The following is a 19,560-nucleotide window of genomic DNA, read 5'->3' on the forward strand; positions in this document are numbered from 1 at the left end:
ACAAGGCCCTTAGTTACTGTTCCTAACCTGTAAGATTTGGCAGTTAGGTATCGAGTATGGAGCTGACAGCCCAGGCTTGTCCTGATGGTCCAACTGTGTTGTGCTAGCTGAAAGTTCGTTGGATTAAAGCCTCCCGGGTGTCCCTGTCTCCCTGGAGTATGCCCAGGTCAGCGTCTACCCCCTCAGCATTTCGCTGTGCATGCTCATCCTCAGACTCACTGCTGGACTCATCGTGTGCAGCTGCAGCCACTGCGTCGATGTCTTCATCGTCCACTGTGTCCCCCCTTTCCAGTGCAAGATTGTGGAGAGCACAGCATGCAACCACTATCACCGAGACACGATCTGGGGGTACTGGAGTGCGCCCCCGAATGGTCGAGGCATCAGAAGCGCATCTTGAAAAGACTGATGACTCTCTCCACCACAGCCCTTGTGGTGCCATGGCTCCTATTGTACCGCTGCTCAGCTTTTTTTCTTGGATGGCGAAGAGGCGTCATGAGCCATCTTCTGAGGGGATAGCCCTTGTCACCCAGCAGCCATCCATCTAGCCGAGCTGGAGCACTGAAAAGCCCCGGCACCTGGGAGTGCCTGAGGATGTAGGTATCATGGGAGCTGCCTGGGTACCTTGCACAGACTTGCAGAATTTGCATCCTGTGATCATACACTATCTGCACGTTCATGGAGTGGAAGCCCTTCCTGTTGACGAAGGCACCAGGCTCACCTGCTGGCGCTTTGATGGCCACATGTGTACAGTCTATTGCACCCTGGACACGGGGGAAGCCAGCAATGGCCGCAAAGCCTCTGGCTCGCTGTGTCTGGCTTTCCTGGTCCCAACGGTAGTAGATGAAGGTCAATGCATGTCTGAACACAGTGTCTGTGACTTGTTTGACACAAGTGTGGACAGTTGATTGGGAGACACTGCAAAGATCACCCAATGACCCCTGGAAGGAGCCAGAGGCATAGAAGTTGAGGGCAGCTGTGATCTTCAGAGCCGCTGGCATGGGGTGTCCACCCACACAGTTAGCGGAGATCTCAGGCCCAATCATCTGACAGATATAGTTGACTGTCTCCCTTGAAAGACGGAGCCTCCTTCGGCACTGCACCTCAGACATATTGAGGTAGCTGCTTTGCCGCCTGTATACCCTGGCAGCAGGATAGTGGCATCTTCTGCGGCCCCTTCTGCCTTGGACTACCTCTTGACCCTGCGCCCTTTGTGCCTGCGCCTGTCCTCCCAAAGGTGGCTCCCTGGGGGCTGAATGTGCAATCCTGGCCTCCTCCCCCTTTTAGCCTTCGCTTCCTCCTCCGAGGAGCTGCCTCCAGTAGACAGTTCAGCTCCCATTCCCAGTCTAAGGGAAGGCTTCCTGAAACCTGCAAGCCCAAAAAAGATTATTTACTGCAGTGTGCTGACTTGAAGGTTAAGAGTCCAGAAAAAGCAGCTGGTATGCGTTTTGAAGTATTGCAGATCACACAGGCAAGTTTCAAAAACTTTCAAAAATAAATACTTGACAGTGCACACTTGCGACCCAGTGAGCCCTCTTATCCCACCTGTGGATGAGGTTAATACAAATGTGTCCTACCCGCCTGCCTGTTGAGCTTGTGTGCCGACCCAAAGATTGCACAGGCGCTGAAAAATCGGCGTCAATTGATGAATCAAGGGCCTTAAGTGGCCTGTTAATTAATGGTGGGCTTGCGTCGGACATCATCACGCACCCACCCAATGAAATATCGCGATGGCGCGCGGTGACGTCAGGATGCTCGCCCAATGTCACCACCTGTCATTTGCCCCTGCACGCCAACGTGAAAATTCTGGCCCATATGTGTTATGAGCTCAAAGAGTACAGTGCTCCCAGTACAAAGTCTTTATTTGAACTGAATGTAACATGGCTGCCCCCAGCCTGTGCCTTGTGGCAGAGGTCACATGACTACGGCATAATAGGTAGGACCTTTAGTACATGATTGCATTTCAATGCTAAATAGTATGTAAGTAGATGGAACAAGAAAAGGATCACACCTTCTACCCAAAGGACAATAACAGGTACTATATATTGATCAATGGTACTTTGTAAACTGCTGCATGAATTCTGTGATATATTAAATCTCATTTATGCTTAAATAAAATCATAACTGTTACCAATATGGAGTCAGCTTTAAACTATTGAACATACAGTGCAAAGGGACTTCCAATTTATTGCAGACATTCTGGCAACAGAAGAAAGTATTTTTCATGTGGGCGTACTTGGTACTGGAGCAGGTGGGGCAAAACATCTGGTGGATGATCCAGTTTCCTGTCTTGTTTCTTCTTCTGATATCAGCATGTAGTGAGTAGAGGATGCCAATGTGCACGTCACTACTAATAATACATCACCAATTGAGAGCCATCACAGTTCAATATTCATGTTTTTACTGGGACGCTCATTGGAATGTTACCTAGTAAAATGACAGGTAATATATATAAATTTTGACACATTAGCATTGCAATTGCTGAACAGAACTATTTAAATATTAGATTTCAATGGCATGCCCACCTTATGTAGGACTTTTAGCAATATATAGTTAGTCAGACAGATAAGTGTATAAAGTGGTATAATGAAACTTGCTGCAGATGATGTACATTCTGCATACCAATTTTATCAGTTTGTTGCTAACACTCGGTACTTAGGGCTGAATCTTCCGGTTGGCTTGCAGGGGCGGGCTCGACACGCCGACACGTAAAATGATGCGCGATGATGTCGGGCGTGCGTCCCGACGTCACCGCGCATCATCTCGACATTTTGTTCGGCAGCCGCGTGCCTGCTGAAATGTCAACGGCCTATTAAGGCCATTAAGAGTGTAATTAACCTAATTAAGAATGCTGCCCGTCCAACCTTAAGGTTGGTGGGCAGGCGAAGACCCCAAGCGGCCTTCGCATTTTTCAGGAAACCTTATCCAAGGGCGGGATGAGGTTTCCTGAAGCTTTTATAAAATAAATAAATAAATTTTCCAAACTGCACAAACATGTCCCGACTCACGTGACAGTGTCATGGTGAAATTTTTACCTCATTTATTTAAATGTTTTATAACCTATTCAATCTCCCCGAGGCACTTTGTTGCGCTCTTTAGCGTGCATGTGCAGAAGAGCACAGGCCCCGGCTCTCCCTCCTCCCCCCTGCCCGCACAGGTAGCGCTCCAGCCACACGTTACGCTGGGCGGGCCTTAATTGGTCCGCCCACGTAAAATGGCGGGGCTTAGCCGATCGCGGGTGGCGATTGGCTCCGAGCCCTCCCCCTGCCCAGCACCACCCCTGGCCATAGGAAAAGTTCTCCGCTTAAAGTGGTCAAAGCCTGTCAAACTGTGCCATGGCATATCAGTGCATCAATGCTTAACATGTACATCTGAAATTCCATCCTTCACTATTTTAACACAGCCTATTTCAAATAAATGGGTTAAAACTCCCACTAAGACTTTGGAGAGATCAATTCTGAGTCGTGTCAAGCATTCATATGCTCATATCACACAATGTAACTTCAAAGTTCAACATGCTGTAAACCTTGGTACTGATCCTCCCCACTAATGGGCACAAAATTCAAGAAAAACTTAAAGAAAAGAAGTAATTTTCTTTGAAGGCTACAAACTGTATTGTCATTACTTTAATCTGTCTTTACGATTTGCCGTCAGTCTGGTGTGCACTTTGTTGATGAGAGCATTTAACATTTCATAAAATGGAAACTGCCTGCATTAGTGGATCTTAAAATTTCACTTCTTACCGTAAAAGCAAAATTGTACATTTGTACAATCAATCGAATCTAGATAACAAAATACAATAGGGTGAACACAAAGGGAAGGGAAGGCAAGAAAGAAAACTTTAAAAATTGCCATTAGTTGCAAATAAGGCAGTGAATCATTGTCTACCAATCACATCTGTAAGTGCAGTGGGGATAAAAGCACCCTGTACACTTAGGGCGGAATCTTACGGCCCCGTTGTGGTGGGGATGGGGCTGGAAAACGTGGCCAGCTGTTCAAAAGCCCATTAACTTTGGTGGGGCTGGAAAATCCTGCCGGTGAGAGGGGCCGTAAAATTCCACCTGACATGGAGGGAGGGAACCATATCAGAGGGAGCCATAGCCACATGACAAATCATTTCAGAGGCTTGTCCACCCTCCCCCAATACTTTATTATGCCCTCAAAATTTGATTCAAGTTTCTCATTGAGGTACTGATGTCGTCGATTCCTAGGTAAGGTCCCATTTGCCCTTAAATATCTGTCTGGATTTTACAATGATGAGGATTTTGGATCAGTTAAGAGACAGATTAGACTCTGTCATGTTTATTCTTTGGGAGTAATTTTGAGGCAGACGGGCAGATTGGAAGATCCCAGAAGGAATATGCAGTGGTTTTGGGTCGGGAAAATCATCGTATGTGCACAATGCTGCTGACTGGAAGATTCAGGCCATTATAGGTGCTGTACAAATGCAAGTTGTTTGTTGTCATGTGCTTTACCAGGTTATCCTCGGTGGCTCAGGACATTTATCTAGAAAGTTGCTGAGCAATACAGACAGTGGATTCCAGCTCCATTGTCATTCTGAGTTAGGTCAGTGTCAGAGGCACAGGCTTTACAATTGGCCTCAGGATCCATTGGTTACAGAGGTTACATTCAGTCAGGCTTCCCACTGTCTAGCCACCGCTGGTTTGAGGATGTCATGTGGACAACTAGAAATTATTTATGGTCAGTTCTCAGTCATCAAATGAGTGCAGGGGATGATCCCTGCATCTAAGAATCACAGGCCTGAGGATCGTGAGAAATTGGTCCTCTGGCTATTTAAATAATTGCAGCGAGCAACAATCACCTCTGCAAGCAGCTCACCCAACTGGAGAAACATCTGGGCTGCCTGAGGAGGTTAGTAGTGTGGAAGGAGGGACAATCACGGACCAGCAGTGACCATCAGGATGCTGTGGAAGTCAAGAACAGGGGACAGTTTCAAGACTTGGAGCTTGGATCAAGAAAGGGGACACAAATATCCTTCCTACAGACAGTGCTAATTACAGTTCTATTGCTGCAAGCAGTTTAAGGTTCCCTGCCTAAGTGAACTCTTTTTGTTTCTGAAACTGCATTATGATCATTAGTAAACTCTTGAGGCGTTAAACTGAGTCGCTCTCTGCCAATTTGGGTGTGAAAAAAGAAAAGGAGGGGTGGTAGGAAGGGAAGGAAGGAAGGAACTTGTATTTCTATAGCATGTGAAACACCAAACAGCTTTACAGCTGATGAACTATTTTTGAAATGTAGTCTCTGTTGTAAAGTAGAATTACATCAACAAATCTGCACACAGCAAGCTCCCACAAATAGCAATGTGATAATGAACTTCCTAACAGCACTGTTGGTGTGTCTGCATCAGATGGACTGCAGAGGTTCAAGAAGGCGGCTCACTGCCACCTTCTCAAGGGCAATTAGGGATGGGCAAGAAATGTCAGCCTTGCTAGCAGCACCCACATCCCATGAAATGATAAAAATAAAGGACCAGATAAATTGGTTAAGGGATAAATATTAGGCAGGGTGCCTGTACTATTTTAATAAGGACAGGGAATGGCCAATATTCCCCTACTACCTCATACCACCAAAAAACTCCGATCAACTGGCTATTCATCTTATTGCAGTTTGTGGGACATTGCTGCACATAGTGATGGCTGTATTTGCCAACATAACTACAGTTTATAATCCCGCACATCCACCTTCACACCTTCCTCTCCCTCCCAGAACCATGATAGGGTCCCCCTTGTCCTCACTTATCACCCCACCAGCCTCTGCATTCAAAGGATCATCCTCCGCCATTTCCGCCAACTCCAGCATGACACCACCAAACACATCTTCCCTTCACCCACCCCCCCCGCAGCATTCCGCAGGGATCGTTCCCTCCGGGACACCCTGATCCACTCCTCTATCACCCGCTACACCTCAACCCCCTCCCACAGCACCTTCCTATGGAACCGCAGAAGGTGCAACACCTGCCCCTTTACTTCCCCTCTCCTCACCATCCAAGGGCCCAAACACTCCTTTCAAGTGAAGCAGCATTTCACTTGCACTTCTCTCAATTTAGTCTACTGCATTTGCTGCTCCCAATGCGGTTTCCTCTACATTGGAGAGACCAAACGCAGACTGGGTGACCGCTTTGCGGAACACCTTCGGTCTGTCCGCAAGCATGACCCAGACCTCCCTGTCGCTTGCCATTTCAACACTCCACCCTGCCCACATGTCCGTCCTTGGCCTGCTGCATTGTTCCAGTGAAGCTCAACGTAACTGGAGGAACAGCACCTCATCTTCCGACTAGGCACTTTACAGCCTTCCGGACTGAATATTGAGTTCAACAATTTTAGATCATGAACTCTCTCCTCCATCCCCACCCCCTTTCCGATCCCCCTTTTTCCCAATAATTTATATAGATTTTTCTTTTCCCACCTATTTCCATTATTTTTAAAGGTATTTCCATCCATTGTTTTATCTCTACCTTTTAGCCTATTTCGATCCCTTCCCCCCACCCCACCCCCACTAGGGCTATCTGTACCTTGCTCGTCCTGCTTTCTACCCTTAATATCACCTATTATCACATTCCTTAGCTAATAATCACCACCTTCAACACCTCTTTGTCCTTTTGTCTATGACATCTTTTGGTTATCTCCACCTATCACTGGCCCTCTATCCAGCTCTACCTGTCCCACCCCCCCTTAAACCAGCTTATATTTCACCTCTTTTCTATTTTTCCTTAGTTCTGTTGAAGAGTCATACGGACTCGAAACATTAACTGTATTCCTCTCCGCAGATGCTGTCAGACCTGCTGAGTTTTTCCAGGTATTTTTGTTTTTGTTACAGTTTATAATAGTTCAGATGTAAATCATTGTGTCAAAAGTTTTGGGAATTATGTGCTAAGGAAACAAATAAACGTGACAATATTATTATTGTCCCAACTGATCCTGTAGTGAATATATTAATAATACTTCCTGTTTTCATCCATGTCAACCGAATCCTATGAAACACTTTGAATTCTATTTTCTATTCCATTTCTATTTTGCATTAGTCTTCGTTATAAAGGATACAAGAAACATCCCAGAAATAGTCATAAATCAGGAATTGGAAGGGAGGGAAGAACTCAAGAAAATTATAATCAACAGGGACAGGGAAGTGGTACTTAGCAAATTGTTGGAACTGCGGGCTGATAAGTCCCTGGGTCCTGATGATTTCATCCTAGGGTTTTAAAAGAAGTGGCTAGTGAGATAGTTGATGTGTTGTTTTTAATTTTCCAAAGTTCACTAGATTCAGGGAAGGTTCTGTTAGATTGGAAAATAGCTAATGTAACTCCTTTATTCAAAAAGGGAGGGAGATAGAAAGCAGGAAACTATAGGCCAGTTAGCTTAACGTCTGTCATAGGGTAAATGTTAGAAGCTATTATTAAAGACATTATAACAGGGCACTTAGATAAATTCAAGGTGATCAGGCAGAGTCAACATGGTTTTGTGAAAAGGAAATCATGTTTAAACAATTTATCGGAGTTCTTCAAAGAAGAAACGTGTCCTGTAGATAAAGGGGAACCAGTGGATGTACTGTACATAGATTTTCAGAAGGCATTTGATAAGGTGCCACATCAAATGTTATTGTGGGAAATAAAATCTCATAATGTAGGGGGTAATATATTGGCATGGATAGAAGATTGGCTAGCTACCACGAAACAGTGAGTAGGCATAAATTGATCATTTTCTGGTTGGCAAGATGTAGTGAGTGGTGTGCCACAGGAATCAGCGCTGGGGCCTCAACTGTTTACAATTTATATGAATGATTTGGCTGAAGGGACTGAAGATATGGTTGCTAAATTTGCTGACGACACAAAGATAAGTAGGAAAGTCAGCTGTGAAGAGGATATAAGGAGGCTACAAAAGGATATAAATAGGTTAGGAGAGTGGGCAAAGACCTGGAAAATGGAGTATAATGTGGGAAAATGTGAAATTGTCCATTTTGGCAGGAAGAATAAAAATGAAGCTTGTTATCTGAATGGTGAGAGATTGCAGAGCTCTGAGATGCAGATGGATCTAGGTATCCTAGTGCATGAACTGCAAAATGTTAGTATGCAGATACAGAAAGTAATTAGGAAAGCAAGTAGAATGCTATAATTTACTGTGAGGGGAATTGAATGCAAGAATAGGGAGGTTATACTTCAGTTATAAAGGACATTGGTGAGACCACATCTGGAGTACTGTGTACAGTATTGGTCTCTTTATTTAAGGAAGGATGTAAATGCATTGGAAGCAGTTCAGAGAGGGTTTACTAGGCTAATACCTGGAATGGATGGGTTGTTTTACGAAGAAAGGCTGGACAGGCTAAGCTTGTATCCGCTGGAGTTTTGAAGAGTAAGAGGCGGCTTGATTTAAACATAGGCCAGGATCTTTAGGTCGGCAAGCGGGGGCAAGGCCCGTTCGTCGACGTGTAAAATGATGCAGGATGACGTCGGGCGGAACTCCCGACATCACCCCGCGTCATTTCAATTTTCAGGTCGGCGGGGGCACAGCTGAATCAGCTGTGCACCTGCTGACCTGTTAACGGCCTATTGAGGCCACTTAAAAAGTAATTGACATAATTAATGGACCTGCCCATCCAACCTTAAGGTTGGCGGGCAGGCCAGGAGCCCTGGCGGGCTTCAGAAAAAGCATGAAACCTCATCCACTGGCGGGATGAGGTTTCATGAGGGTTTTTAAAAATTTAATAAAGGTTAAAGTTAAAGTGATGGACATGTCCCAACTCTTGTGACAGTATCACATGAGGGGACATGTCAGGAAAATTTTGTTTGTGCACCTTTACGATTTTTAAATTTGGCGCCGATCTCCCTGAGGTAGCACTTAGCCTCAGGGAGATGAGTGCGCTCTTTCACGCGCATGTGCAAAAGAGCGCACTCCTGGCTGAGGGAATTCACCGCCCCCCCCGTCCGCACAGGGAGCGCATAGCACTTCCTGGCGGATGTCACGCTGGGCAGGCCTTAACTGGCCCGCCCACGTAAAATGGCGGCGCGCCCCCAATTGGGGGCGCTGATCGGAGGTGCGCCTGCCCGCGCCCACTCCTGCACTTCCTCCGGCGGGGGGACAATTCTCCCCATAAAAGATCCTGAGGGGATTTGACAGGGCGAATGTGGAATGGATGTTTTCTCTTGTGGGAGAATCTAGAACTAGGGGTCACTGTTTAAAAATAAGGGGTCGCCCATTTAAGACAGAGATGAGGAGAATTTTTTTCTCTCAGAGGGTCGTGAGTCTTTGGAACTGTCTTTCTCAAAAGGCGGTGGAGGCAGAATCTTTGAATATTTTTAAGGCCGAGGTAGATAGATTCTTGATAAGCAAGGGAGTGAAAAGCTACCTTGGGTAGGCAGGATTGTGGGGTTGAGGTTAAAATCAGATCAACCATGATCTTATTGAATGGCGGAGCAGGCTTGAAGGGCTGAGTGGTCTTCTCCTGCTCCTAATTCATATGTTCGTGTGTTTGTATGTACTCACCTGATGTCTGCATTGTTTTTCAGAGGGGCTACTGAGCCGTGATCAAGAGCCGGAACTTTGGCTGATTTTGTTTATTCTTGGTTTTGGAATGAAAAAGCCAATTATGGTGTCCTGGTCCCTTCAGCCGAACCAAGGTCAACTAACTCATTCTAGGCCAGAAATTGAACCTGGGAGTTTTCTTGTTTCTGATTGAATCCCATCTTGTTTGGTATGTTTCCCCATAAAAATCATTCACAGAGCCATCCAGTGCCATTCTTCAAAGTTCACAGTTCAGGTAACCAGCATGGAGAAGTTACTGGCTGCTGTATTGGGATAGCAATGATATCCCAAAAATGATTAGAATGTCTGGAATGAAGGCTGCATTCATTAACTCAGCTCTTTCCCATGATCAAACCTAGGCCCAGATTTTCGCTCCCGGGCCAGATGTGCAGAGTTGGGGGAAATAACCGGCTCTGTGAACCGGGCCTTTAAGAATGGCGGCCCGCAATTTCGGTTTTCGTTCTGCAGAGACAGAATCTGCTAGGTTAGAAATTGGGTCTGGCGGCCGAGGGATGAGTGTGGAGGCTGCCAGGTGTGGAGATGGGTTGGGTGGAAGGACTGCTTCTATGCTCCAGCATGTTGTTGAATTTAATTAAAAAAAAAATGATTAAAACTAAAAACAACCCTCCAGCCCTCACCTCTCACTCCTCCCCTATCCCCCATACACTCCCCATGCCCCAACCATGCCAACACACACCACCTCATGCCCCCCCCCACCCTAGCATCATGGCCCCTATACCCCATATGCCTGCCCATGCTCCTCTACCCACCCTCCGTGGCCCCTCATACCCCCTATGCCTCCACATCCCCATGGACCTTTATATAACCTATGCCAGTTTAGTGCCAACTCATGCCCCCCACTCACCACCCTTTGCCCTTACCCCTTCCATGCCAATTCACCTAGTATTCACCATGGGCAAACCTCAGGAATTATGCTGACATAAAATAAAGTTATGTGTCTAGTGATGACATCACTATTTAAAAAAAAACACTCATTGATTGAAAAAAATTCAATACATTGAAATTTCTTCAACTAATCTCTTATGAAAACAAACATTCTACTCTATAACCATTTGGAGCTGTCAGTCAAACTGCTCACTTAAGGCACCGCACTGTGGCAATGTTAGTTTCTAAAATGAGTCATTGCAGCACAAATCCTGTAATTATGACCCTCAGGCTTATGTCAACAGACAGAATAAGACATAAAGTATGATTGTTTTTTAACTCCAGACTTTTATTAAAATTTAAAGCCCAGCAGAGTTAAATCCATTGATAGCTTTGACAGTTTTAATGAGTTTTGACATATCTTTGACAGCTTGACAGTTCCAATGAGTTTATACACTTTTTACACATAATCATGTTTATTTTTAACAATCTGAAAGGATGCCCTACCTCTCCCAAAGGGTTCCTTACCTCTCCTAAAGGATGACTTACCTCTCCCCAAAGGTATCCTGGGATCATATCCAAAGGGGTTTCTTACTCTCCAAAGGGGGCATCCAAACAAATCCACTAAGTTCAGACCAGCTCTTACCTGGTCTAGTCTGCACAAGTCGGGTTTCACACTCCTGGCCTACCAAAATCCCATTTCAGCGCAGACAGCTGATGATTTAAATGGCCAGCTGCCTCTGTAAAACGCACATGTACAAACATTGGTCCAACTCCATTCCTGGCCCCGCGAAAACAGGAAGTGCCGTGTTTGCCGGGGGAGCTTAGGATTTCTGGACTCGACTGCCATTTTTGCCATGACAGAGAGGCTCTCCGTTGTGGTGAAAATCCAGGCCTTAGTGTCTGTTTCAAGTTAGTTCTCCTAAGGATTTGAATGTTTATCATTAATAAAAACAGTGATACGCATTGGAATGAATTGCCAGAGATAAAGGGACGATTATGTTTGTTTCTGGAGAAAGAATGAATCATAGAAATTTACAGCACTGAAGGAGGCCATTTGGCCCATCATGTCCATGCTGGATGTCAAGGAGCCAACCTGCCTAATCCCACTTTCATGCTCTTGGTCCGTAGCCTTGTAGGTCACGGCACTACAAGTGCATATCCAAGTTGTTATGAGGGTTTCTGCCTCTACCACTCTTTCAGACAGTAAGTTCTGGATCTCCACGACCCTCTGGGTGAAAAAGATTTCCTCTCGAATCCCCTGTAAACCTTTTACCCCAAATCTATGCTCTGTGGTTATCAATCTAGGGGCATAGGGCATTCCTATCCAATGTAACATATATATGTAATATAATATCATAACACCTCAGAATAATATATACTTCTAAGTGGACTCCCCTCAGCCTCCTCTGATCTAAAGAAAACTCTAGCCTGTTCAACCTTTCCTCATAACTAAAATTCTTCAGTCCAGGCAACAACCTTGTCAATCTCCTCTGTATCCTTTTAATGCAATCACATCCTGCACTGCAATAAACAGAACTGCATGCAGTACTCTATGGCTTAACTAGTGTTTTATACAGTTCCAGCAAAACCTCGCTGCTCTTATATTCTATGCCTTGACTAATAAAACAAGTATCCCGTATGCCTTATCGACCTGTCCAGCCGCCTTCATGAATCTGTGAATATACACTCCAAGATCCCTCTGTTCCTCTACACATCTCAGAATCCTACCATTTATTGGGCTTTAACTTCCGAGCTCCCCAGCATGGATTGTGTGTGTGCCCCAAAGATGTGCCGGGGAATCCCCTTTGGAAGTTCCCAGGTAAGGGTTACATGGCAATTGCCCAGAAGTGCAAAATTCCCCTGGGCAATTGCCCTGCCCTGGAAGCCATCCGAAAATGTGATTTAAATCGCAAACTTTGGATGGTTCTGACTGTGTCACGCCAATAATTACTCAGAAAAAGTTAAAAGGATTAAAACCGCTTTTAACTTCTGGGCTACTATCGCAACCAGGCTCACCCCCCATGGACTACCCCCACACCCCCAAACACCCACGGGATTCACCCCACCCCCCCCACCCCCCCATGGACACCCCCACCTCCAATCCCACAGGGGACCTCCCCACCCCTCCGACTACCACCCCCACGGGAGTTCACCACCCCCCGGGGTGTCTCCCCAGCCCCCAGTGTCACCCCCCCATGGGACCCCCCCCACTCCTGTACCCCAGGGTCTCCCCTAACTCCCTCACTACCCCGCCAATAGGATTCCCCTCACCTACACAGGACTCCTCCCCACTCCTCCCTCACCCCTCGACCGGCTGTCCCAATTTTCACCTACTCGCCTCCCCCCCCCCCCCCCCCCCCCGCCTCACTAGGCCCGACTGGATTCAACCCAGGGCCCAACCCTACCCAGGCCCCGACCCCCTCACCCCGAGACCAGACCCACCACCCCTGAGGCTGAACTCACCACCCCCTGAGATCCGACACCCAACAAATATAGACACACAGAAGCATGGAAAATAGGAGCAGGAGTAGGTCATTCACCCTTCTAGTTGCTCTGCCATTCAATATGATCATGGCTGATCTTCTATCTCAATGCCATAATCCTGCTCTTTCCCCATACCAATTGACACATTTAGAGTCTAGAAATCTATCTATTTCCTTCTTAAATATATTCAGTGACTTGGTCTCCACAGCCTTCTGTGGTAGAGAATCCCACAGGTTCACCACCCTCTGAGTGAAAAAGTTTCTCCTCATCTCAGTCCTAAATGGACTACCCCATATCCTGAGACTGTGACCCCCTTGTTCTCGACCCCTCATCCAGAGGAAACATCATCCCTACCCAGTCTGTCCATCTCTGTCAGAATTTTACATGTTTCAATGAGACCCCCTCTCGTTCTTCTAAACTCCAGTGAATGCAGGCCTAGTTGGCCCAATCTCTCCTCATACGACAATCCTTCCATCCCAGGAATCAGTCTGGTGAAACCTTCGCTGCACTCCCCCTATGGCAAGTATATCCTTTCTTAGGTAAGGAGAACAAAACTGCACACAATACACCAAGGCTGCAGTAAGACATCCTTGCTCCTGTACTCAAGTCCCCTCACAATGAAGGCCAACATACTATTTGCCTCCTTAACTGCTTGCTGCACCTGCATCAGTGATTGGTGTGCAAGGACACGCAGGTCCCTTTATACATCAACATTTCCCAATCTATCAACATTTAAATAATACTCTGCCATTCTGTTTTCTCTACAGAAGTGGATAACTTCACACTTATCTACGTTATACTGCGTCTGCCACATATTCGCCCACTCACTCAACTTGTCTAAATTGCCTTGAAGCCTCTTAACACCCTCCTCACCACTCACATTCCCACCAACTTTCATGTCATCAGCAAACTTGGAAATATTACATTTGGTTCCCTCATCCAAATCATTGATACATATTGTGAATAGCTGGGGCCCAAGCACTGATCCCTGCGATACCCCACTAGTCACCGCCTGCCACTCCGAAAAAGACCCATTTATTCCTGCTGTCTGTTTCCTGTGCGCTAACCAATTCTCAATCCATGCCAATATATTAGCCCCAATCTCATGTGCTTTAATTTTGAACACTAACCTCTTATGTGGGACTTTATCAAAAGTTTTCTGAAAATCCAAATACACCATGTCCACTGGTTCTCCCTTATCTATTCTGCTAGTTACATTCTCAAAAAACTCCAGTAGGTTTGTCAAACATGATTTCTCTTTCATAAATCCATGTTGACTTTGTCTAATTCCGTTGCTATTTTCTAAGTGTCCTGTTATCACAACCTTCCAACCGAGGCCCAACACCACTGCCCCCCTAGGCCCGATCCCTTCCCCCGCTAGGACCGATATCCTCCCATCCGAGGCCCGATTCCCACCTCGAGGTCCAACACCCTGTTCCTAGAGGCCCCTTCCACCCCCAAGAGGCCTGACACCCTACCTTCTGAGGCTCAACCACAACCAGCAGCTCCCCCCAACCGAGTCCTGATACCCAACCCTCTCCCCGTTGTCCTGAGGCCTGACTCTCTGCCGTGAGGCTTGAGTCCCCCTCATTGAGGCCCAACATCCTCCCCCCGAAGTGGCCCGAACTGACACTCCTGAGGCTTGACCCCCTGAAGCCTGACACCCAGTTCCCCACCTCGAGGCGCAATCCCCCACGAGGCCTGACCCCGCCCCCCCCAAGTGCCCCACCTCGAGGCCCAATCCCCCCACGAGGCCTGACCCCGCCCCACCCAAGGCCCGACGCGCCATGCCCAAGGCTCTACACCCTCCTCCCAGAGGCCTGAACAACTCCTCTGAGGCCTGACCCCCCTGCCCCGAGGCCCGACCCTCAACCGCCAATACCCCCGACCTCCGACACCCCATCCTCTGACCTCCTACTGACCTTCGATCCCCCACCGACCTCCGATCCCCCACCGAATCCTCCCCAACCACCGATCCCAACCTCCAATTCCGTCCCATTGCTGACCTCCGATCCCTCCCACCCTCCAAATCCTATCCACGTACCTTAGATACTTACCTTCTCTTTGGCCTGTCAAGGACCTTTAACTTTTAAAGAACATTTAAACTCACCTGGCTTATGGCAGTGAGTACTGTAAAAAAAAGGTTGGGGGAGGGTGACCTCCTTTACTTCAACTCAGCTGCACTTCGACGTTAAGCACCGGGAACGCACTGCATTGCCTGGATCTCACCTGGCCTGAGTTGGAAGTTCAGGTGAGACGTGCTTGGAAAAAAAATCAGGTAAGAAACTGGGCAAAGACTGGCAATCCATGCTGAGTGTCACTCCGAGGAAGTTCAGGCCCATTGTGTATTCCCTTGCCTTGTTTGCCATCCCCAAATGCATTACCTCACACTTCTCCGGATTAAACTCCATTTGCCACAGTTCTGCCCACCTGACTGGTCCATTGATATCTTCCTGTTATCTACACCTTTCAGCACCTAACTGCAGTCTACATGGGTTGAGAGGGATATGATAAGAAGGTGATTCGATGGGGCTTTTTGGACCATGGCTCTTCCCTGTTAAAATCTTCACATTCAAACTGTTTGCAAAATCAAATCTTCAGTAGCTTTGATATTTTTTTAATGAGGTATTGAAAGTGATACTCAGTTGTTCACTGGAGACCTATTTATTTGCCAAAGCTGTCCTGGTAATGAGAATTCTGCTGTGCTCAGAAGACTGCCCTGAAGTCTTGTTGCTGAATAAGTTGATAGGTAATGAAATATGTCTAAGGCTGTGGTTAGATAAAAGCCTTCAGCCTACCTAAGCACACCAGTTATCCGTGCAACTGAGTTTTGCAGAAGCACATCCGATTCTAATTGCTTCCAATACATTATCAAATGTGTGAAGAGGCTCAGTCAACACCTTTCCCACAATGAATGATGAAACAGTGGCTGAATGTGTTGACAGTTAATAAAATCTCATGAATAATAGTGGGCTATGGAGTAGTTATCCAATGCATTTCTCTTGCCTTAAATAAGACCAGAACCAGAACAGAAGACTTAACACAAAAGGCGGCATGGTTATTCCATGCATTTATTTCCTTCTTTTGTCTGAGTAATAATGGATGGAAAATGAGTGCATCAAAAATGTGTGCTACGTGCTTGTCTCCCTCACTTTTGCTTTCATTTTTAAAAAATTAAATGGCAATGTAATGGTCTTGTGGTCAAAATTTCCAATTGCCTCTGTATTTCTGGAATTATTCTTTTATTTCCCTAATTGCACAGTGTCCAGGCTGACCTGGTTTTGCCTATGAATCATAGCATGGTTACAGCACAAGAAGAGACCATTCAGACCATCCTGTCCATGCTGGCTGTCTGTAAGAGCAGCTGCACTTGTCCCACTCCCTCGCCTTTTTCCCACAGCGCTAGAAACCTTTTCTGTTAAAATAAGGACCTAATTCCCTTTTGAAATCCGCAATATGTATCTGCCTCCACCACGCTCTCAGGCTGTGCATTGCAAATCCTCATCACTTGCTGTCTAGAAAAGCTTTTTCCCATGTCACCGCGGGTACTTTTGCCAATGACTTCAAATTGATGTCCAGTGGTTCTCGACTCTTCCGCCAATGGGAACAGTTTCTCCCTGTCTACTCTGTCCAGGCTCCTCATGATTTTGAACGCCTCTATCAAATCTCCTCTCAACCTTCTCCTCTCTGAGGAGGACAGCCCTAGCCCATCTATCCAAGTAACTGACGTGTCTCATTCCTGGACCCATTTTTCTAAATCTTTTCTGCACCTTCTCTAATGCCTTCACATCCTTCCTAAAGTGTGGTGGCCAGAATTGGACACAGTGCTCCAGTTCAGACTGAAGCGCTGGAGAGCTAGTGAGAGCACTGTCACCTCTTTTAGTAAAGGCCGATCAAATTAAGTGCAACTTTTATATGCACTGAGTGGCTAGGATCTGAAATACACTGCCTGAAAGCATGGTGAAGGCCGTTTCAATTATGGCTTTCAAAAGGAAATTGGTTCTGCACTTTGGCAAGAAGAATAGAGGAGCTGAATATTATTTAAATGGAGAAAGACTGCAGAAAGCTGCAGCACAGAGGGATTTGGGGGTCCTTGTGCATGTATCACAAAAAGCTAGTATACAAGTTCAGCAGATAATAGGGAAGGCAAATGGAATGTTAGCCTTTATTTCAAAGGGAATGGAATATAAAAATAGGGAAGGCTTGCTAAAACTATACAAGGCACTAGTTAGACCACACCTGGAAACAGTTTTGCTCCCCTTATCTAAGGAAATATATATTGGCATTGGAGGCAGACCAGAGAAGGCTCACTAGGTTAATCCCGGTATGAAGGGATTTTCTTATGAGGAGAGGTTGGGCCTGTACTCACTGGAGTTTAGGAGAATGAAAGGCAACCTTATTGAGACATATAAGATTCTTAGGGGCTTGACAGGGTAGATGCTGGGAGGTTGTTTCCCCTTGTGAGTGAGTCTAGGACCAGAGGACATAATCTCAAAGTAAGGGGTCACCCATTTAGTACAGAGATGAGGAGGAATTTCTTCTCTCAGAGGGTAGTGAATTTGTGGAATTCTTTACTGCAGAGGGCTGTAGAGGCTGGGTCGTTAAGTATATTCAAGGCTGAGATAGACAGATATTTAATCAGTAAGGGAATCAAGGGTTATGGGGAAGAGGCAGGAAAGTGGAGTTGGGGATTATCATAGCCATGATCTCATTGAATGGCTGAGCAGACTCGATGGGCTGAATGGCCTACTTCTGCTCCCACATCTTATGGTCTTATAAATCATTACCTGAAGAGAAAAGATTTGCAGAGCTGTGAGGAAAAGGTGAAGGAGTGAGACTAGCTGTGCTGGTCTTACAGAGTGGGGGGCTTTCCATTGATGGACCCAGGGAGTGAAAATCCTGCCCGCGAGAGCTGCCGGTGAATCATTCCATATTCCATATTAATTGCTTTCTCAACCTACCCTTCTACTTTCAGCAATTTGTGCACATATCCCTCCAGGTCCCTCTGCTCCTGCACCTCATTTAGAATTGTATTCTTTATTCTACATTGCTTTTCCTCATTCTTCCCACCAAAATATATCACTTCATGCTTCTCTGCATTCAAGTTCACGAGCCTGGCCATTCCATTACCCTGTTTATGCCCTCTATCATTATCCTCACAGTTCACAATACTTCCAAATTTTGAGTCATCTGCAAGTTTGAAATTGTTACATGCATACTCAAGTCTAAGTCATTAATGTAGATCAAGAAAAGCAGTGGTTCTAGATCCAGCCCCTGGGTAACCTCACTATAAACCGTTCCCCAGTCTGAAAAACAACCATTCACCACTACTTTCTTGATCCTGTCTCCAGACCAACTTATTATCGATGTTACCACTGTCACCTTTAATTCCATGAGCTTCAACTTTGCTAAGATTGTAGTGGATAAAACTTGTGTCTCATTTGTGCCATAATAAAATTATGTTTCTGACCTGAGTTCACATCAATAGGATCTGTTCCATTTAAACTCAATGGACAGAATTTTACGGCCTCGTTTCGGCAGGGACAGAACTGTAAAATGCGGCGAGCCGTTATAAACCCCATTGACGACAGCGGGAATGTAAAATCCTGCTGTCGTAAAATTCTGCCCAATGTGTTGGAGGCACAGGAACATAGGAACAGGAGTAGACCATTTAGCCCTTTGAGCCTGTTCCACCATTCAGTGAGATCATGGCTGATCTGTGACCCAACTCCATGTACCTGCATTTTTCTCATTTCCCTCATAACCTTTGGTTAACAAGAATCTGCCAACTTCAGATTTTAAAGGAACAATTGACCAGCATCAATTGCCATTTGTGGAAGAGAGTTTCAGACTTCTACCACCTTTTGAGTGAAGAGGTGTTTCCTAACTTCACTCCTGAATGGTCTGGCTCCACTTTTTAGGCAAAGATTCCTAGGCCTAGACTCACCAACCTATGGAAAGAGTTTCTTTCTATCTACCTAATCAGTTCCTCTTAATATTTGAAAACTTTGTTCAAATCGTCTTTTAATCATCTAAATTCCGTGGAATAGAACTTAAGTTTGTGTCAAGTATCATTCTGGTAAATTTATGCTGCAGTCCCTCCAAGGGCAATGTATCCTTCCTAAGGTGTGGTGCTTAGAGCTGCTCTCAGTACTCCTGGTGTAGTCTTAACAGGTCTTTGTGTGCATGACTTCTTGTGTACATGTTGTAGCATGACTTCTACCCCCTTGTCAACCTGGTGAAGCTATAACACAGGACTACTTGCATGCCAAACAGCATAAGCAGCAAGTGATAGACAGAGCTAAGTGATTCGACAACCAACAGATCAGATCTAAGCTTTGCAGTCCTGCCATATCCAGTCATGAGTGGTGGTGGACAATTAAAGAACTCACTGGAGGAGGAGACTCCACACGTATCCGCATCCTCAGTGATGGGGGAGCCCAGCATATCAGTGCAAAAGATAAGGACGAAGCATTCGCAACAATCTTCAGCCAGATGTGCCGAGTGGATGATCCATCTCGGCCCCCTCCAGAGGACCCCAGCATCACAGATCACAGAAGCATCACTTCAGCCAATTCGATTCACTCCACGTGATGCAACCATCTTCAGCTGCTTCATCAATGACCTTCCTTCCATCATAAGGTCAGAAGTGGGG

The sequence above is a fragment of the Cetorhinus maximus genome, chromosome 8 (assembly GCF_964194155.1).
Source record: "Cetorhinus maximus chromosome 8, sCetMax3.hap1.1, whole genome shotgun sequence".
In the NCBI taxonomy this organism is placed as follows: domain Eukaryota; kingdom Metazoa; phylum Chordata; class Chondrichthyes; order Lamniformes; family Cetorhinidae; genus Cetorhinus; species Cetorhinus maximus.